The 18,018-nt window shown below is 41.1% G+C and overlaps 1 long non-coding RNA gene across 1 annotated transcript in view; it reads left to right on the top strand.

Moving 5' to 3' along the window:
• LOC118539478 (uncharacterized) overlaps positions 1-18,018 on the top strand; it is a 137,351-nt gene that overhangs the window by 2,188 nt on the left and 117,145 nt on the right. The window lies entirely within an intron of this gene.

Here is an 18,018-nt window from a genome sequence, read left to right on the forward strand (position 1 = left end):
CTGACCTCAGGCAAGCCATTTAACCTTTCTGCAGAATGGGTGTAATAATGGCCTGCTTGACAAGATTGTTGTAAGAATTCAGTGAGATAGTGCATGTGAAAGTGTGTACAAATGTAAGGTATTATTAATCCATGAAGCAAAGATGATTCTGCAGGAGACCTGTAAGTTGCAAAACAAAACTTCTAAGGCACTAGGAATCTCTACCACGGGAGTAAATGGGGATTATTTCACACACATGCACATGCTATAACCATCTCCATATCTGCAACAGTTGTGTTACAAAAGTACCAAAATCAGCATAGCATTTATTACCCCTGGAGTGTGATGAGAAAAAAAAACATTCCAAGGAGAGAGGGAATGTGCCTTAATTCTGCCTCATGCTTATGATGGGCTCTTTTTTTTTTTTTAAGATTTTATTTATTTATTTGAGAGAGAGAGAGATTGAGAGAATGAGTGGGGGGAGGGGCAGAGGGAGAAGCAGACTCCCTGCGGAGCCTGACGTGGGACTTGATCCCAGGATCCTGGGATCATGACCTGAGCCAAGCTTAATCAACTGAGCCACCCAGGCGCCCTTATGGTGGGATCTTAATGAACAGATAAATGAATGTAGACAAATGACACCGAAAATAGAATATTATTTTATGAGGCATTTGACACAGCTTGTAATAACTCTGAGAACAGCCTTAGTAGTCTGATGGCCTATGAAAGGGTTAACATGTAGTATATATAGATAAAATACTCAAACAACAACAACATCAAGAACACAGGGCAGAGTGTCTAGAAAGGTGTGTAAGAAGTGTTTCTTGGGACTGTGTCAATACTATCCGAATTTATGTTTCAGAATAGAATGTGATTACGTATCTCAGACGGAGGCATCTCAAGTTTACAAGGCAATGAAGGTTATGGCCGGGGCTGGGTGTGAAGTGACAGGGCCGCCACATGTGTAGCACTTAGGGCATTTAGCTGAGGGTGCTTCATGTGTGATCCTTTCTTTTTTTTAAAGATTTTATTTATTTATTTGACAGAAAGAGAGCACAAGTAGGCAGGCAGGCAGGCAGGCAGAGGGAGAGTGAGAAGCAGGCTCCCTGCTGAGCACGAAGCCAGATGCGGGGCTCTATGCGGGGCTCCATCCCAGGACCTGGGATCATGACCTGAGCCGAAGGCAGACGCTTAACGACTGAGCCATCCAGGCGCCCTGCGTGATCTTTTCTAACTTAAGGTAACTCCTCTGATGGAGTTGTTTCCTGGGCTCCACCTCCTAGTATAAGCTTTTCAGTAAGACCTGGGTACAAAGTGGTGAAAGCAGGAGTAAGGGGTGGTTTCCAGGGTTCTGGTTCCAATTCTCCTTTTACTGTGGCCCAAGGCTGCCCCGGTACAGAGTCTTCCTGAGATGCTCCATCTCTTTTGGCTGCCTCCTGCTAGCAGCAACACTCATATTTTGCAAATGGTGTTGAAGGGACTCTATAGCAATGGGAGGGGGTACTTAGGGAGCACCTTCTATTTTTAATTTACCTTTCCCCAAATGTCCCAGATTAGAAGTGAATGCTGATCAAGTTCACTGTCAACTTCAGTCCTTCCTTTCACCCTTCTTTATGTATGCAGCCATTTTGAAATTTATTTTTGGCTGGAAAAAGAACATCGACCAAGGCAGTGAGGGTTTTGTCTTGTTTTGGGGGGGCAGCGGGGAGGGCCTGAAAATACTCAAAGAAAACCTGGGGTCCTTTGTGGGAGAAAATAAACTCTCTGAATGGGGAGGCATGGTTAAAGGATTTTTCCTACTTTTATAAATCTATTTCCTCAGTGGATATGATAATGAGGTGTTCCTTGAATTGAGGTAAATGTACCTCTTAAGATGGACGGCCTCTGTAGTTTTCTCAGGCCTCCTGGACTGTAGAAGCAAGGCCCTGGGCTCTGTCAGCATTGAGCCAGAGTCTAATCCCTGGTCTGAGGCGAGAAGCCAAAGCTACAACCTTCTTGCCTGAAGGCAAGGGCACTACCAACAGAGCCATATGGAGATTAATGCAGAACAAGGTCATTAGTCTTGTTGTTTATCCAGTTACTCACAGCACAGATTTGTGTAAATTTCAGCTACAGTGGTGGTAGTCTGCCTTTGATTGAGTGTAATCTATACATTTTAGTGCTCCAGGAAAGTACCTAACTGACAGGAACAACATCCAAAGCTCAGAAAACACATCTACCCGGGCACAATGAAGCATGTTGAACAATTTTCCAGTGAGTTCCATCCAAGTAAATGAACCAACCTGGGGGGTCAGGATGGAGTCTCCTTTTTATCATGATATGACTTTTAGAGGTCCTTATGGTTGATTTGTATTTGTTTCCATTTGAAACCGGGTACCTGCTTTAAACCTTCATTTACCTCTCAGAAGAGAAGGGACCTGGCCTATGTAACATTTGACCTTGGGGATGCTTTCTTTTTTAAAAGTACTTCTGTCCATAAAAACAGACTCATTGAGTAGAGTCATCCAGGCTAACATATACACTTATCCAAGACACAGCTTCTAGTTCTTAACTCTGTCTTGCATGTGCAGCTATGCTTAAACTGAGAATTAGCAATTATGGGAGTAATTCAGAAGGTAGGCAGAGCCAATGCAAATAGTTTAGGCTACAAAATTGTCATCTGGCTCAACTAAACACTTTTCTCTGGCAAAAATAAAGCTAATTTGCCTGATCTGAGTTTGATTTAAAGGTCCTACAATCCCACTCTGCCAATTACAGATCTCAAGTCCGCTTCCCTTAGGATAAATTGGCAGAAAGCAAGCGGCAGAGATAAATGACTATGCTATGCAGTTAGACAGTGCTTTTTGACTGCCAGTTCAGATAACTGTACAGAATCCCAAATATATTTTGAGGCTTGAATTATCCAGACATTTGACCTTTGCTGTTCAAATTCTCTGAATAATTTTTAGATTATTTTACTTTGTATTGCCGGAACAGCAAATCTCCAGGGGCTGAGTCACATAGACCTTGTAAGATCTCTCTTGCACGACTTCAGTAGCCTCCAGCTGGTGTCTGGCTTCCACTCTTGCTGGGTTCCATGCATACCCCACAACAGTCCATGCATCATAAAGCAGTCAAAGTCATCCTTGAACAGTTCCTAGTGTGGGGAGGAGGCTTCCAAGTTGCTATGTGGACTGGCTCCTGGCTTCCTTCCTCTTCCCTGCTCTCCAGCACCTGGCTCTCCTGCTGTTCCTCCAATGTGTAAAGTGCATGTGCGTGCACACACATACACACACACCCCAGTCCTTTATTTGTTGTTGACTCTGCCCAGAAACTCCTGGCTGCGTAGATATTCCCAGGACTCATTCTTCATGTTTCTGCTCAGATGACAACTCTTTCTCACTGCCGCCTCATCCCAATTCCGGGCACTGTCTATTCTTTCACAGCTTCATCTTTCTTCACCTGTCACTTCCTGACATGTTTTTAATATTTATTTTTTACCTTCTTCTCCCACTAGAACATAAATTCCATGAGAGCGGGCACTTTGTTTTCTTATATCCCCACTGCCTACAACATTCCTTGGTGCACAGAAAATATACTAGATACATGTCGAAAAATGAATTAATACAGCTTTTGAACTCTCAGTTTCCTTATCTGTAATGCTTCCTTTATGGAAGATTACAGATATTTGATATAAAACTACCTGGTGCACTGAGTAGGTAGTAACTATAGCTGTGGAGATCAGCACTACCAATAGAAATGTAGTCCAAGTCACATAGGTAATTTTAAATTAAGAAGTTAGAAAGAGAAAGGTTAAATTAATTTTAATAATATATTTATTTAACCTGAATATCCAAAATATTACCATTTTAACATGTAATCATTATAGAAACTTATTAATGAAAGATTTCACACTATTTTATATTAACTTTTTGAAGTTTGGTGTCTTGTTTACTTACAACACTGTCAGTTCAGACCAGCCACATTTTGAGGCCTCAGCAGCACATGTGGCTAAGGGCTACTATATTAGACAGTGTAGCTGTATTCGGTCAACTCTTTATTTATTTATTTTTTTAAAAGATTTTATTTATTTATTTATTTGACAGAGAGAGACAGAGAGGGAACACAAGCAGGGGGAGTGGGAGAGAGAGAAGCAGACTCCCCGCTGAGTAGGGAGCCCGATGCGGGGCTTGATCCCAGGACCCTGGGATCATGACCCAAGCCGAAGGCAGACACCTAATGACTGAGCCACCCAGGCACCCCTCGGTCAACTCTTTCATGGTAAGAGTTTGTCTGATTCATCTTGGTAGCCCCCTTGCTACAATAGTACCTTGCACAAGTCCCTTAAAATGGTAGATGATGAAAAATGCATCAAAGAGTATTATAACGATATGTTGTTATACGCCATTTTTCATGGCAAATACAGATTTTCAACTTTATTGGAGAGTGAAATAAGTCTGAACTAGCTGGAGATTGTAATCATCACTCTAAGTACCTTATAATAGTGCTTTGCACATAATAGCTCAACAAATAGTTGTGGTTCAAGTGAATTGTTTCTTTGAGTATATTTTCACATTCTAAATAGTGGATTTACCATTGAACTTTAGGAAATATAGAAGTTGAAGATGTCCTGAAGCATATCTTCTTGAATGACTTTCTCCTCTCTGGCCAAACTGCTAAGCTCAAACTTCCCTACAAGTCATCTAAGATCATAGGTTTCTCAAGAGATAGATAACAGGGAGAGCTCCCACTCCCACCCCAGACTTCATTTTCAGCTATACTTTCTCAACTGCTTTTCAACCACACATGGGCCAGGTAGTAAATCTCTGTCTTCTGCCTGGAGTTTTCAACCAAAATACCTTAATAAGGCATTAATCTTAGGCTTAGGCAGATGCTTTACAGTTGCAAAATCATTTCACCCATTTCAGAGATTTAAACCCTGATGCAATAAAGAAAGTAAAATGAAATTGATTTGCCAGCAAGGAGATCACTAAAAATATATTCAATGTGATACCTGGGTGGCTTAGTCGATTAAGCATCTGCCTTTGGCTCGGGTCATGATCCCAGGGTCCCGGGATCAAGCCCCACATTGGGAGTCCCAAGACTGAGTCTGGCATCGGGCTCCCTGCTCCGCGGGGAGCCTGCCTCTCCCCCTGCCTGCCGCTCCCCCTGCTTGTGCTCTCTCTCTTCACTCTCTCTCTGACAAATAAATGGATAAAATCTTAAAAAAAAATTCACTCTTAGGGCGCCTGGGTGGCTCAGTTGGTTAAGCGACTGCCTTCGGCTCAGGTCATGATCCTGGAGTCCCTGGATCGAGTCCCGCATCGGGCTCCCTGCTCGGCAGGGAGTCTGCTTCTCCCTCTGACCCTCCCCCCTCTCATGTGCTCTCTCTCATTCTCTCTCTCTCAAATAAATAAATAAAATCTTTAAAAAAAAAATTCACTCTTAAAAAAATAAAAATATATTCAAAAGACTGTCAATGAGATGTTCATAGGGGTGAAAGGTCTGGTCATTTAAACTAGGGGATTGGTTAAATACATTCTAAAAAGCCATACAGTGGAGCACTATGCAGATATGAAATGATATCATATAATTATTTTTATTCACTGGAAGAAAGGATATTAGTGCTATGTAGAAAGAAGTGGAAAAAGATTATAAAAGAGCAAGTACAATCCTGCCTCATTAAAAGACAAATCCTCTTCTCCATAGCGTTTATTAGCATGTAAGCTCTATGAGGGCAAGGGCACTGTCTTGTTTGCTACAGTTTATCCAGTACCTACAACAACTCCTGCCACAAAGTGGTCATTCAGTCAATATCTATTCAATATATGTAGAACGATAGACACTAAAATGCTGACAGTAGTTTTCTCTGGGTGGTGGAGCCTTGGGTGGTTTTTAGTTTCATTTTTGTGCTTTTTTTTTTTTAAGATTTTATTTATTCATGAGAGACAGGGAGAGAGAGAGAGAGGCAAAGGCAGAGGGAGAAGCAGGCTCCCCGCTGAGCAGGGAACCCGATGCGGGACTCGATCCCAAGACCTTGGGATCATGACCTGAGCCGAAGGCAGATGCTTAACATCTGAGCCACCCAGGCGCCCCATTTTTGTGCTTTTAAAAACATTTAAATGCAATGAGTCAACATTAAAGGACGAAGATGAAAAAATGTTAAAATGTAATATGATAAAAAAAGATGTAAAAAATAAAAGAGCTGGTGCTAGGAAATTTTAACAATAGTAACAGCAACAACCACAAGAAATTAATAAATCACCAAGGAAAAGAAGGGGATGAGGCATCGGTGGCAGAGTTGGAACCAATGCATCATAGCAGACACAATTCCAGGGCTAACTGAAATTGTGGGCATGCGGAAGTTAATACAAAGGGGCTCTGACCCTTTATAGCAATTTAAAGAAAAAGCAGGGGCTTTCAGGATGGCTGGGTGATGCAGTCGGTTAAGTGTCCGACTCTTGGTTTGGGTTCAGGTGGTGATTTCAGTATTGTGATCTCAGAGTCGTGAGATTGAGCCCCGTGTCAGACTCTGTGCTCAGCATGGAGTCTGCTTAAGACTCTTTTTCTCGGGGCACCTGGGTGGCTCAGTTGGTTAAGCCACTGCCTTCGGCTCAGGTCATGATCCCAGGGTCCTGGGATCGAGTTCCGCGTCGGGCTCCCTGCTCGGCGGGGAGCCTGCTTCTCCCTCTCCCTCTGCCTGCCTCTCTGCCTACTTGTCCTCTCTCTCTCTGTCAAATAAATAAATAAAATCTTTAAAAAAAAAAAAGAAAGACTCTTTTTCTCCTTCTCCCTTTTCCCCTCCTTCCAATGCTCAGGCATGCTCTCTATGTCTCTCAAATAAATAAATAAATAAATCTTTAAAAAAAAAATTTTTTTTAAAGGGTTTTTTTTTTTTTACTTTTAAGGCAAAGTTTAAACGCAGTGAAATGCAAAGGTCCCAAGGGTACAATTCAATGATTTTTAAAAACATTTCACTACATGTGTTACAGAATGAGTATCATTTCCATTCACTAAAAGAACACTGTATTGAATGCAACTTGCAAGTACTTTGTAGAAACATCTTTATTATGTTTTGATAAATACATACACCTGTGAAACAATCACTCCAATCAAAATACAGAAAATTTCTATTACCCTGGAAGTTCCCCCAGAGAATGAACTTACTTTAAAATAACTTTTTCAGCTACATTTTTGGTGAAATGTCATATGCTGTTAGATTGTTCTTTTCTTTCTTTCTTTCTTTCTTTCTTTCTTTCTTTCTTTCTTTCTTTCTTTCTTTCTTTCTTTCTTTCTTTCTTTTTAAAGATTTTATTTATTCAACAGAGAGAGACACAGCAAGAGAGGGAACACAAGCAGGGGGAGTGGGAGAGGGGGAAGCAGGCTTCCCACGGAGCAGGGAGCCCGATGCGGGGCTCGATCCCAGGACCCTGGGATCATGACCTGAGCAGAAGGCAGATGCCCAACAACTGAGCCACCTAGGCACTCCTAGATAGTTCTTTTCTTACTGGCTGCTTTGGATGTGTCCCTTAAGGTTTCTGTGATTTAATTTTTCCATCTGAAAAACTTGTCAGATCAAAATACACCTTTCCAGAAAATGTGCTAAAAATGTACTTTATGGGAAGGGCAGAAATGGAACTCATAGTATGGGTTGGCTATTGAAATGCTGAATTGGAACCCCAACCAAGTAAATTCAGTGAAATATGTGTATTGTAAATTTTTTTTCGGTGTCATAGATGAAATGATGTCTGTGGTCTCAACAAACCTCGGAAGAGGTCTTGGTTGCTACAGACATGGACGTTTTTTGGGGGGAGGAGCCGCAGGGGGTAAACTGAGGAGGAAGCGATGGGTGATTTCCAGAGACAGCTGCGTCCCAGAGACTTGGGAATGTGAGGATCTTTGGTGGGTGTAGAAACACAGGAGAGCAACATAGTGGATATGTGCGTGCCTCTGGCGCATGCCTGCTGGGCTTTTTGCATTCCTCTGGGCTCTGTCTGATCCAGTCCACTGTATACATACGGTTGAATACAGCAAACAGGAGGGGCTTCTGGCTGTAGCACAAAATTGTACTCAATGTAGAAAAAAAAAGCATTTCCTGGATTTCTCTTATGGGAAGTGTTAAAAAATACAGACGGGATGTAGTCTGATGTTTTTTCCCCTTATTGTGAAATAGTTGACGTTCTTGTCTTTTCTGTCTTTCTGTCTCTCTGCCTTTAACATGAAGATAAACCTGGACTTCCAGGAAGGAGAAAATTTAATCAACTTAAATATGGGTACAAAGGCCCATGCCAGAACAATCTGATCAATAAGCAGGTCAGAATTGTCCAGAAGAGGACTGTGGAATGGATTGCAGTATGGTTCAGGTCAGACGATTTCTTAGCTCAGTGTCAGAACTTCTTGGAATGCTGTCCTGGTAGTCCAGAAAGACATTTCATGTTGTGAGGGAAATAAAAACAGTAATGTGAAAACAACATTCAGAATTTACTCCAAGTATGGACTGCAAAATGTTTCTGAGCTGCTGTCTTGCTCCTTGATGCCTTTCATCTGTCCCCCTTTCTTCATGGACCCTGCAGCATGTGGGGTGTGAAATCACTTGATAAACTGTTTCCACTGGTGAGCTATGAGAATTTCATAGTTTGACCCCTGAAAATGAAGGGAATTAAGAACTGATAGAAAAGATGATTTGGTGCCCAAGGTGGTGAATTGGTTGCTAGAAAGACTCACCTAGGTAAGAAACACCTTTGCATAGTGGCTATGTAGGCAAGAAATAATAAGTGAACTGAAAAGTAAGATAATAAAAAAGATTTATTTCTATGACAAGGCCAGTTGGACAGAGAACAATAATAAAAGTTAAATTATAATCTGAGAAAAAGAAGCAGGAGAGGAATTTTATTTAATAACTATTTTCTTTAGTCTCACCCCTTCACTTGTAAACCAAGGTGGTATTTATTTATTTATTTATTTATTAAAGATTTTATTTATTTATTTGACAGAGAGAGAGATAGGAGAGCAGGAACACAAGCAGAGGGAGTGGGAGAGGGAGAAGCAGGCTCCTCGAGGAGCAGGGAGCCCGATGCGGAGCTCCATCCCAGGACCCCGGGATCATGACCTGAGCCAAACGCAGATGCTTAACGACTGAGCCACCCAGGTGCCCCAAGGTGGTATTTATTTATTTGCTTGTTTTCCAGGCAAGAGCTAATGCTTATAAATAATTATATTCATAAGTCCAACAACAGTAACAGCAAAAATGATTTTTAAATGATTGTCATTGTACCTATTTTTTTATTACTAAAAGTGGAAAAAGAAGGTTGAAAATCAAATGGACATTGTACATTACGTACTGTGAGTATTCCACTTACTATGGTTGATTTAAAAAAAACCTATTCTGTTTCACATAATGCTTCAAGTAAATTATATTTTCTGCCTCTCACATTTGAATACAAGACTGTTATCTTAGGGTTTCCAGCACTATGGAAGAGACATTTCATGGAAATAACTCTATTTCAGCTGTACTGTCTCTTTTCTGTTCCTTTTTTACTGAAGGGGAAAAAAAGGAGATGAAAAATAAATAAAACAACAATAATTGTATTTCTAGCCTAAGACTATGATCCTTTGGATAAAACTGCCCTCACTTCTGGTTATGCATGAGGGTAAGTGATATCCTATTTCCTCAGTTTCTTCTAGTCTCAGTAAGATGAAAGAGGAATTTACAATCAAATAAAAATGGTACTGCAGACATTACAACTAACTTGTATAGTTAAAAATTCAGGATTGTATTCAGAGCAGCATGCCACAAGATTTAATTTAAAAGGAAAGAAGAGCAACTTCTCTTATTATTTTGGTAACTCAATTCACATTGTACATGAGTCAATAATTATGTTGTTCTCAGCCTCACTGAGAACACTGATGAATGTGACTGTGTTCATTATGTCCATAACTGGATTTAAATGGAACCAACTCCATCGTCAGGTTGGAGATAAATCAGAAGTATTGCTTGCTCCTCTTTTTCTTCTACTATCTCCTTTTTCCTATCTTCCAGATCATTGGTGCCTCACCAGAGGGAAAAGAGAGAGGGAGAAACTTACTGACTTATGTACTACAAATCACTACAGAGACTGCATATGCAGAATACTCATCATATATACTACACATATTATAGTTTGTAGCCAATATTTTGTTCAGGTAAAAAGTAAAGTAGAAATTAAACCAATCATTACATATCTTAGGCAAAAGAAAAAAAGAACCTTTTTTTTTAAACCTGAATTAATCAGTTAATCAATTAAACAGAACTAATATTCAATTATATGTTATTTTGTCAGGGATAAAAATCAGAGGGGTCCCTGGGTGGCTCAGTCGGTTAAGTGTCTGCCTTCTGCTCAGGTCATGATCCCAGAGTCCTGGGATGGAGTCCTGCATGGGTCTCCTTGCTCAGTGGGGAGCCTGATTCTCCCTCTCACTCTGCCCCTCCCCCCACTCGTGCTCACTCGCTCTCAAATAAATAAATAAAATCTTTAAAAAATCAGATATCAGGTTTCAAACAATGCTAAAATCACCAACACAAAGAAGGTAGCAGATATAAATACATTTCTCTTATTTTTTCTTGAACACTCTTTGGACAGCTTTTGGTCCTAGCTCTCTACCCAAACTGCTAAATCTGGTGGTCAGTTCTCAGTCTCTTTATTTGACTCATCATCAGCATTTGTCACAGTTCATTACTCTTTCTTCGAACACTTTCTTCCCTTGCTTCCAGGATGTCATCAACTTCTGGTTCTTTCCTGGTCTCCTGGACCAGCCCTCAGTCACCTTTGCTTATTCCCCATCTTCACCCTGACTTCTAGTTGGTGGAGTGCTCCTGTGGCTCAGCCTCTCAGCCCTTCTATTTGTTCCCTTGATGACCTCATCCAGTCTCATGCCCTTAAATACACCATAGGTGCTAACAACTCCCAGAGTTATATCTCTACCCTAGACTGAGCCCCTGACATACAGACTTGCATATCCAACTGCTTACAGACCTTTCCATTTGGATGTCTAGTAGTTATCTGAAACCTAACATGTTGAAATCCAACTTCTGATCTTCCCCAAGTCTGCCCCTCTGTAGTGTTCTCTATCTCAGGAAAGGGGAGGTCTGTTCTTCTGCCACTCAGGCTAAAAACCTTTGAGCCATCATTAACCCTTCCCTTTTTCTTACTCCCCACATCTAATCTATCTACAAATCCTTTACCTGCAAACTATAACCGAGCCAACTACTCACCAGCCCTGTTCAAGCTGCTGCCATCATTCATCTGGATTTTGACAATAGCCTCCTAACTGGTCCCCCTATTTCTGCCTTTGCTGCAACTGCCTATTGTCTGCAAAACTGCCAGAGTGATCCCCTTAAGCCCAAGTCAGTTCAGGTCTTTCTTCTGCTCAGAATGCTCCAATAGTTTACCATTGCACAATGGCCTACATGATTCTGTATGATCTACACTCATCCCTGACTTTCTGGTCTCACTCTTGCTTTTCCTCTTGCTTGCTCTACATCAGCCTCACCACTTTCCTTGCTGTTTCTCAGATCTCAGGCATGCCTCTGCCCCAGGATCTTTACACAGGCTATTTCCTCTCGCTGTAGTAATCTTTCTCTAGTTCTTTGCATGGCTTACTCTCTCGTCTTCTCTTGGTCTTTCCAAATATCCCTTGTCAGTAAGGTCTTCTCTGATCACTCCCTTTAAAATGATAGCCCCTCCGCAGCCATTGGTACTCCTATCCTCCTCTCCTGCTTTAGTCATAGCACTTCTTGCCAGCTGACATCCCATACCTATTTATTTCTTGGCTGTCTTCCCCATGAGAATATAGGTCCCTGAAGGGAAGGGAATTTTGTGTTTCCTTCACTGCTATATCTCAATGCACCTAGAATAGTTTCTCATATATAGTCCAATAAACATTTGTTGAATGAAGGAATATCTAAAAGAAATACCCACACACAGTTTGGTAGTATTCCGTACCTCTATATTTATCCATTATAATTGTTGTGAGCTATGGGTGGGTGGATAGTTTGATATTTGTAAATAAACCATATTTGAAGTGAATCAGGGAAGCTATTACCTGGAGGAATTTGATGATTCTTTTATAAGAGTAAAAATTACTTTTTAAAACAACCATTCATATTCTCATTTGTCTAGGTGGTCAATTTCATTCTAATGGCTTTCTTCCATAGGGAAGAATCTTTGACGACTCTATTGGGCAAGGAGATATGATGAGGCTATTTCAAACTGACAGGGAGGAAAGTACATTTAAATTTTAAAATATTTTAAAAGATCTGTTTTTCAATGGCCAGGTTTGGATGAGATTCAGCCAGACCCCTCAGGATAGTTGTGGGGTTAGACTCCAACCCTCCTGTGCTGCTTCGGGCCTTCCAGGGTATCTGAAAGTTTCCCAGGGTGCTGGAGCCTTAGCTTGGTTGTATGGGAGAGGATTTTGAGTGACTGACAGGCCCAGAATAAATTCCCTTGACTCAAATAAGGAGAAAGCGATTTCCTTTTCTATTCGCTTTCAATCTCAGTAGAGTATCTAGCAGCGTCTGTGGGGCCCCACCCATATCTCTTTACCTTTATCAAGTCAGTGTGCCCCTGCCACTTACAACTGCAGCTTTGGTGTTCTTTGCCTGAAGTCTTCTCTTTCCTCTGGGGCCTGCTGTGATGCCCACAAAGTAGCCCAGGATTGCTGAGGAATTAACGCCCCCAGGATCAGCCTTCAACAGTGGTTGGTGTATCAATACCCCAGCTCTCTCATTTTGTGTGGGTGAGTTCTGTGGTGTCTTCTGCACTGGCTCCCAGTGTTTCCCCAGAGGAATTAAGCTTCAGTTGCCCAGAGTGATTGCTGGCTTGATAACACATCATTTATTGGCTTCCTTCCCTTTTTATCTCACTTCCCAGCTCCCTTATTTGTGTTCTAATGTTTCCTTCACCTTTTGAAGTAAACTGCTTGCAACTGAATTCTTGTTAGAGGGTTTCCTTCTGGAGAAATCCAAACTAAAACAATACCAGTAAGGCTTTAACTACTTCTAGTGCTTACAGAGCTTCTTTTCGACCAGAGAGCTAGTTTAGGCCTCAGGGTGGAAACTTTGGGTTGTTGAAATCATCTTGCCAGACTTACTGGCAGTGGTTTTGTTTTCATTGTACTTATTTTTCAGTTACCTTCCATTTACTATAATAATGATTTTCCATTTACTGTTGTGAAATAAATGGATCCATTCAAACTTAAAAAGTGAGTTGGTTTAAAGATAATGTTTATCAAATGATAGGATGGTGGTAAAGGGAGTTGACAAAAGTCATGGACATAAATGGCTGAAGTTTGGGGAACATGCTGCTCTGGGTTCCTGAGCTTGCTCTGTGGGGTCTCTGGGGAAAGCAGAGAGTTTTCCACTATGCTTCCCGTGGCACCTTCACACAACAGCAAGCAGTAATATGTAGCAGCAATGTTATTTTATGCCATCTTCCCTATAAAGCTGGTATCTCCCCTTGGGACTGTAAATGTTTGAACATGTTAAATAATTTTGTTTCATCCATATAATTTTTTAAATGTTTTCCTTTTGGAATATTGCACCTTCTTCTTCCTCCCTTGACCCCTCAGCTCTTTTCTAGGAACAGAAGGAAGTAACAACCACCCATAATCTCAATGCCCAGAAATAATTGCTGTTGACATTGTGTTATATTTCCTTCCTGTCCTTTCCTAATAATATATATAACTGATGTGCTGAACCCATTCCAGTTAAGCTCCCTGATGACCACTGAGGACAAAACTTGTTTTCACTTGAGTCAAATTACTTGTTCCCTCCACCACATTTGACACTGCTGATCCTTCTTGAAGTTCTGTCCTGCCTTACTGACTAGGACTCTAGTCCCCTTTCTTCCCCTTGTAGGTCTGCTCCTTCTCCATCTTCTTATAAAGGTCCCCATCTCTGCTTGTTTCTTAAATATGGGCCTTCCTCTGGTTCTCCCTGAGCGATCTCACTATCACACAAAATTTACTCCGTATCTCTCTCCTCAGCCCCAGATCCAGAACATCCTTTCCTGGCTGGCCCATGGCCACATCAAACTCATCAGGTCCAAAATTATACTCCTACTTTCCTCCCACAGACCCGCGTTTCTTCTGTATTCCCAAACTCATTTTTTTTTTAAAAGATTTTATTTATTTATTTATTTATTTAACAGAGAGAGAGACAGCGAGAGTGGGAACACAAGCGGGGGGGTGGGGGAGGGAGAAGCAGGCTTCCCTCGTAGCAGGGGGCCTGATGGGGGACTTGATCCCAGGACCCTGCGATCATGACCTGAGCCGAAGGCAGATGCTTAACGACTGAGCCACCCAGGTGCCCCTTTTTAGTTAATTTTAATTAACCTTTGGCATTATATCTTGACTTGTAGTCTGTGTTCTGTTGTAAAATGTATAATTCCTCAGATTTCTGGAGCCACCCAGGCACACCTGTATTCCCAAACTCATTTAATGAAGCCAGAATCAAGGTGTTACCTTGACTCCCCCCTCTCAGTCACCCTTGCAAATGATGAGGACCTGCATGCCCTTGTCTCTACCCTGGTGCTGGCTGTCATCCTCTTTGAAAGAACTGTCCTGGTCACTTGGGGAGTCTCCCTGCCTTCAGTTACACTACCTTCTACCCAAAGTGATTTTTTGGGTACAAAATCTGATCATGACACTTTTTTACTTAAAACACACTTCAGTGAAAAGTCCAAGGTTATGATAAACACTAAAATGTTACCTCTATGAAATGGGGCAGAATCATTTGCTTTTTATTCTACGTACTTTTTTACTACTTGGTTTTTCTTAACAATGAAATACGGGTTTTTTTTTTCCAGTTACCATGAATAAAGATAAAGATTTTCAAGAGGAAAACATGTTCAATGAACGCTGCCTGTTGCTTACAGCGGGGGACTAAAAAGTCCCTGTGCTCCATCGTGGACTCTCCCTCAGGCTTTCTTTTCCCACACAGCAGTTTTACGCCATATGGCCCAAGTTCATACTGTAGGCTCCAGGTATTCCAGACTCAGTTCAGTTTTCTAGACCTTGGGTCATGTGGTTTCCCTGTGCTTGAATGTTCTTCAAGACTCAGGTTGTTGGGGCGCCTGGGTGGCTCAGTCGTTAAGCTTCTGCCTTCGGCTCAGGTCATGATCCCAGGTTCCTGGGATCGAGCCCCGCATCGGGCTCCCTGCTCAGCGGGAAGCCTGCTTCTCCCTCTCCCACTCCCCCTGCTTGTGTTCCCTCTCTCGCTGTCTCTCTCTCTCTGTCAAATAAGTAAATAAAATCTAAAAAAAAAAAAGACTCAGGTTGTGTCCCCTCTTCTGTGAAGGACTCCCCAGCCACCCCACCAGAAGGCCTGACCTGCCCTGAGGCTCCAGCGGTAGAAGAGACTGACTTCCTCCCTAGAGTTCACATTCTAGCAGTGGGAAGCAAACATGTAAACACAGAAAGACAGCTTGGTGTGCTGTGTGCAACAATGGGCAGGCTGGCTAGCACAGTGTGCATTTAAAGGGTAAGTGAGACTCTATTTGCAAAGTATATGCAAATATGGATTTGTAATCATATTATTACGTCTATACCTAGCACTGCAGCACTTTGAGTTAAATGGGAACCACACTTGGTCAGGTTGCTCTTGGGAAGTTGAAGGCTTCCTGCTGAACAATGTTACTTTTTTGCTATTGAGGATTTGGGCCGCACAGTACTTTGATCTAAAAATTTTAGTAGATAAAGAATGAATATTTATTGTTTTTATGAGTATTGTTTTGTATGAAACAAATTTAGGGGAGTGGAAAGGAATAAATATTTGGGACAGCAAACATTTAAATGCCAGCAGTTAATTTACTTTCTTACCTTGATTTACAATGGTAACATTTGGGTGGAGAGCTGAAAAGAAGGAACACTCTTTTGTTCTTGTTTTATTTAGAATTTCTAAAGTCTAAAGAATGTTTTTATTGCAAGTACATAAAGTAATGGAAAAAAAAAACAAAAACAAAGCAAAAAACCAACCCAAACCCAAGGATTTAAATGCCATTCGAGAAGCTTAACCTTAGGGTGTTAAATGAGCAAAGGATATTCTAGCAGATTTCTTTTGAATCTTTTCCTATTTTTTTTCTTCTTAAATACCTTCCAACTTCAAATTTGTTTTTACAAGGAAAAGGGGGGAAAAGGAGTGTTAAAAAGGGGGGAACAGTTAAAAGAAACTGGAGCTCTAGGCGAGTAGACCCAGGACTCCACAAAGTGAGCCCAGTGGACTGATAGCTGGGCGCTTTGAGATGGTGGAGACAGTAGGTGTCTTATAGATTAGAGGATTTTATTCAGATGACTCAGAAAGTTCATCTAATACAGCATGGATGGCTCTGTCCTTTGCCTGCATAGATCCAGCCTGAATGACTAAACAGCCACCAGCTTCAGAGTCTTAGAAACCTAAAATCCTAAAATCACATTGAGAGCTGGCGTGATATTTAACAAGGGTCATCTAGAGGGAAAGCAACTGATAGGCTCAGGAAGTACTGATGCTGGCTCTTAATGTTCCAAACATACCATTTGCCTTGATCAGATGTTATTTTCAGGAAAGAAAATGGTCTTGTCTCTGGGACTCTGTGACCTTAAAAATTGTTCTGAAATTTAAAAATACTCCAAAGTTTCATCATCTCCACAAGTGTTCAAAGGGCAGAAAAACCCCACAGCTTGTGTTTTTTTGGGCCTATTATTTTATTTCAAATTTGATTTTCTTTATGTTTTATTTATTTTACATCATTATCATGAGCAAAATGGTGTAGCTATGGCAATGCTTCTAGAATTTGTGTGTCATGCTCTGGGCAGTCTTGCTGTGGGCGGCGTCACACACTCTAGAGCAAGGAGGACGATGACATCAAAGAGCTTGAAGACCGAGCACATTTACTTTTCTGATTCAAATTACTTTGTTTGGAAAAGAGTAAACACAATTACCTTAACAACAGAGCTGGGAGGCTTTGAGGGTTTAACACTACATTGTTTTCCTAGGGAGAGGGTGGGGACTGCTCAGGATCAGGGAGAGGGGCCTCAAGAACCAGTGGTTTTATTTGTTTTCACTTTCTTCTCAGAAATGCGTTTGAGTAGTCACAGGGCATTTGATTGAGTTTCTTATAAAATTAACTTTGTTTATTTTCCTTATTTAAAATGGAATTAATGTTCATTATAAAATAATTAGCGAGGCCAACAGAGAAAACCTACAAAGTTCTGTCACCAAGTCTCCTCCTACATTTGTACCCTCAGCCAACTGTCCCCCTATATCCATGCATAAACACCCACCTCTCACAATGGCATGTTATTGTTTCCTTTTTTTACTCAGTAGATTCTGGAGGACTTTCCCCTCAGCCCCTAGAGAACATCTGTGGCGTAGTGTTCCATTACACGGGTGTTACCTAGTTTATTTTACCTGTCCTCTATTAATGGGTATTTAGGTAATTTCTAGTATTTTGCTACCAACAACAATGTGGCTATTAATATTCTTGTAGTTGTGAGATTTTGCAAGGGTGAGTGTGCGCCTGGAGGGTAAATCACTAGAATTGGAATTGCTAGGTTGGAAGGTCTGAGCACTGGTGGTTTTCTTTAAAATTGTGTTTGCTTGCTTCCCATAACTAATCATACCAATGTATACTCGTGCCAGTCATATATGAGAATGCCTGTGTCCTCACATCCTCGGTAACACAGTGTGATGTCAAAGGTCTGGATCTTTGTCAGTCTGGAAGGTGAAGTAGTGCCTTCGTGTAGTTTAATGTATACCTATCTTGTTGGTAAGGATGAACATCTTAGCTTAAGTTTAAAGAGCTGTTTGTACTTCTTATTCTGTGAACTGTATCTTCACATCCTTTGTCCACTTTTCTATTGTGTTTTATTCTTTTTCTTACTGATTTCTTATAGATCTTTATATATTAATAGTGCTAGGTTTTCTTCCTGAGATATGAATCACACACATATTTACCAGTTTTCTGTTTTGTTTTATTTTATTTCGTCCCCTCACTCCCTACCTTATGCAGAAAATTTTTATTTTTATGTAGTCAGATATCCAGG

Source organism: Halichoerus grypus, chromosome 3, assembly GCF_964656455.1.
Source record: "Halichoerus grypus chromosome 3, mHalGry1.hap1.1, whole genome shotgun sequence".
NCBI classification, from domain to species: domain Eukaryota; kingdom Metazoa; phylum Chordata; class Mammalia; order Carnivora; family Phocidae; genus Halichoerus; species Halichoerus grypus.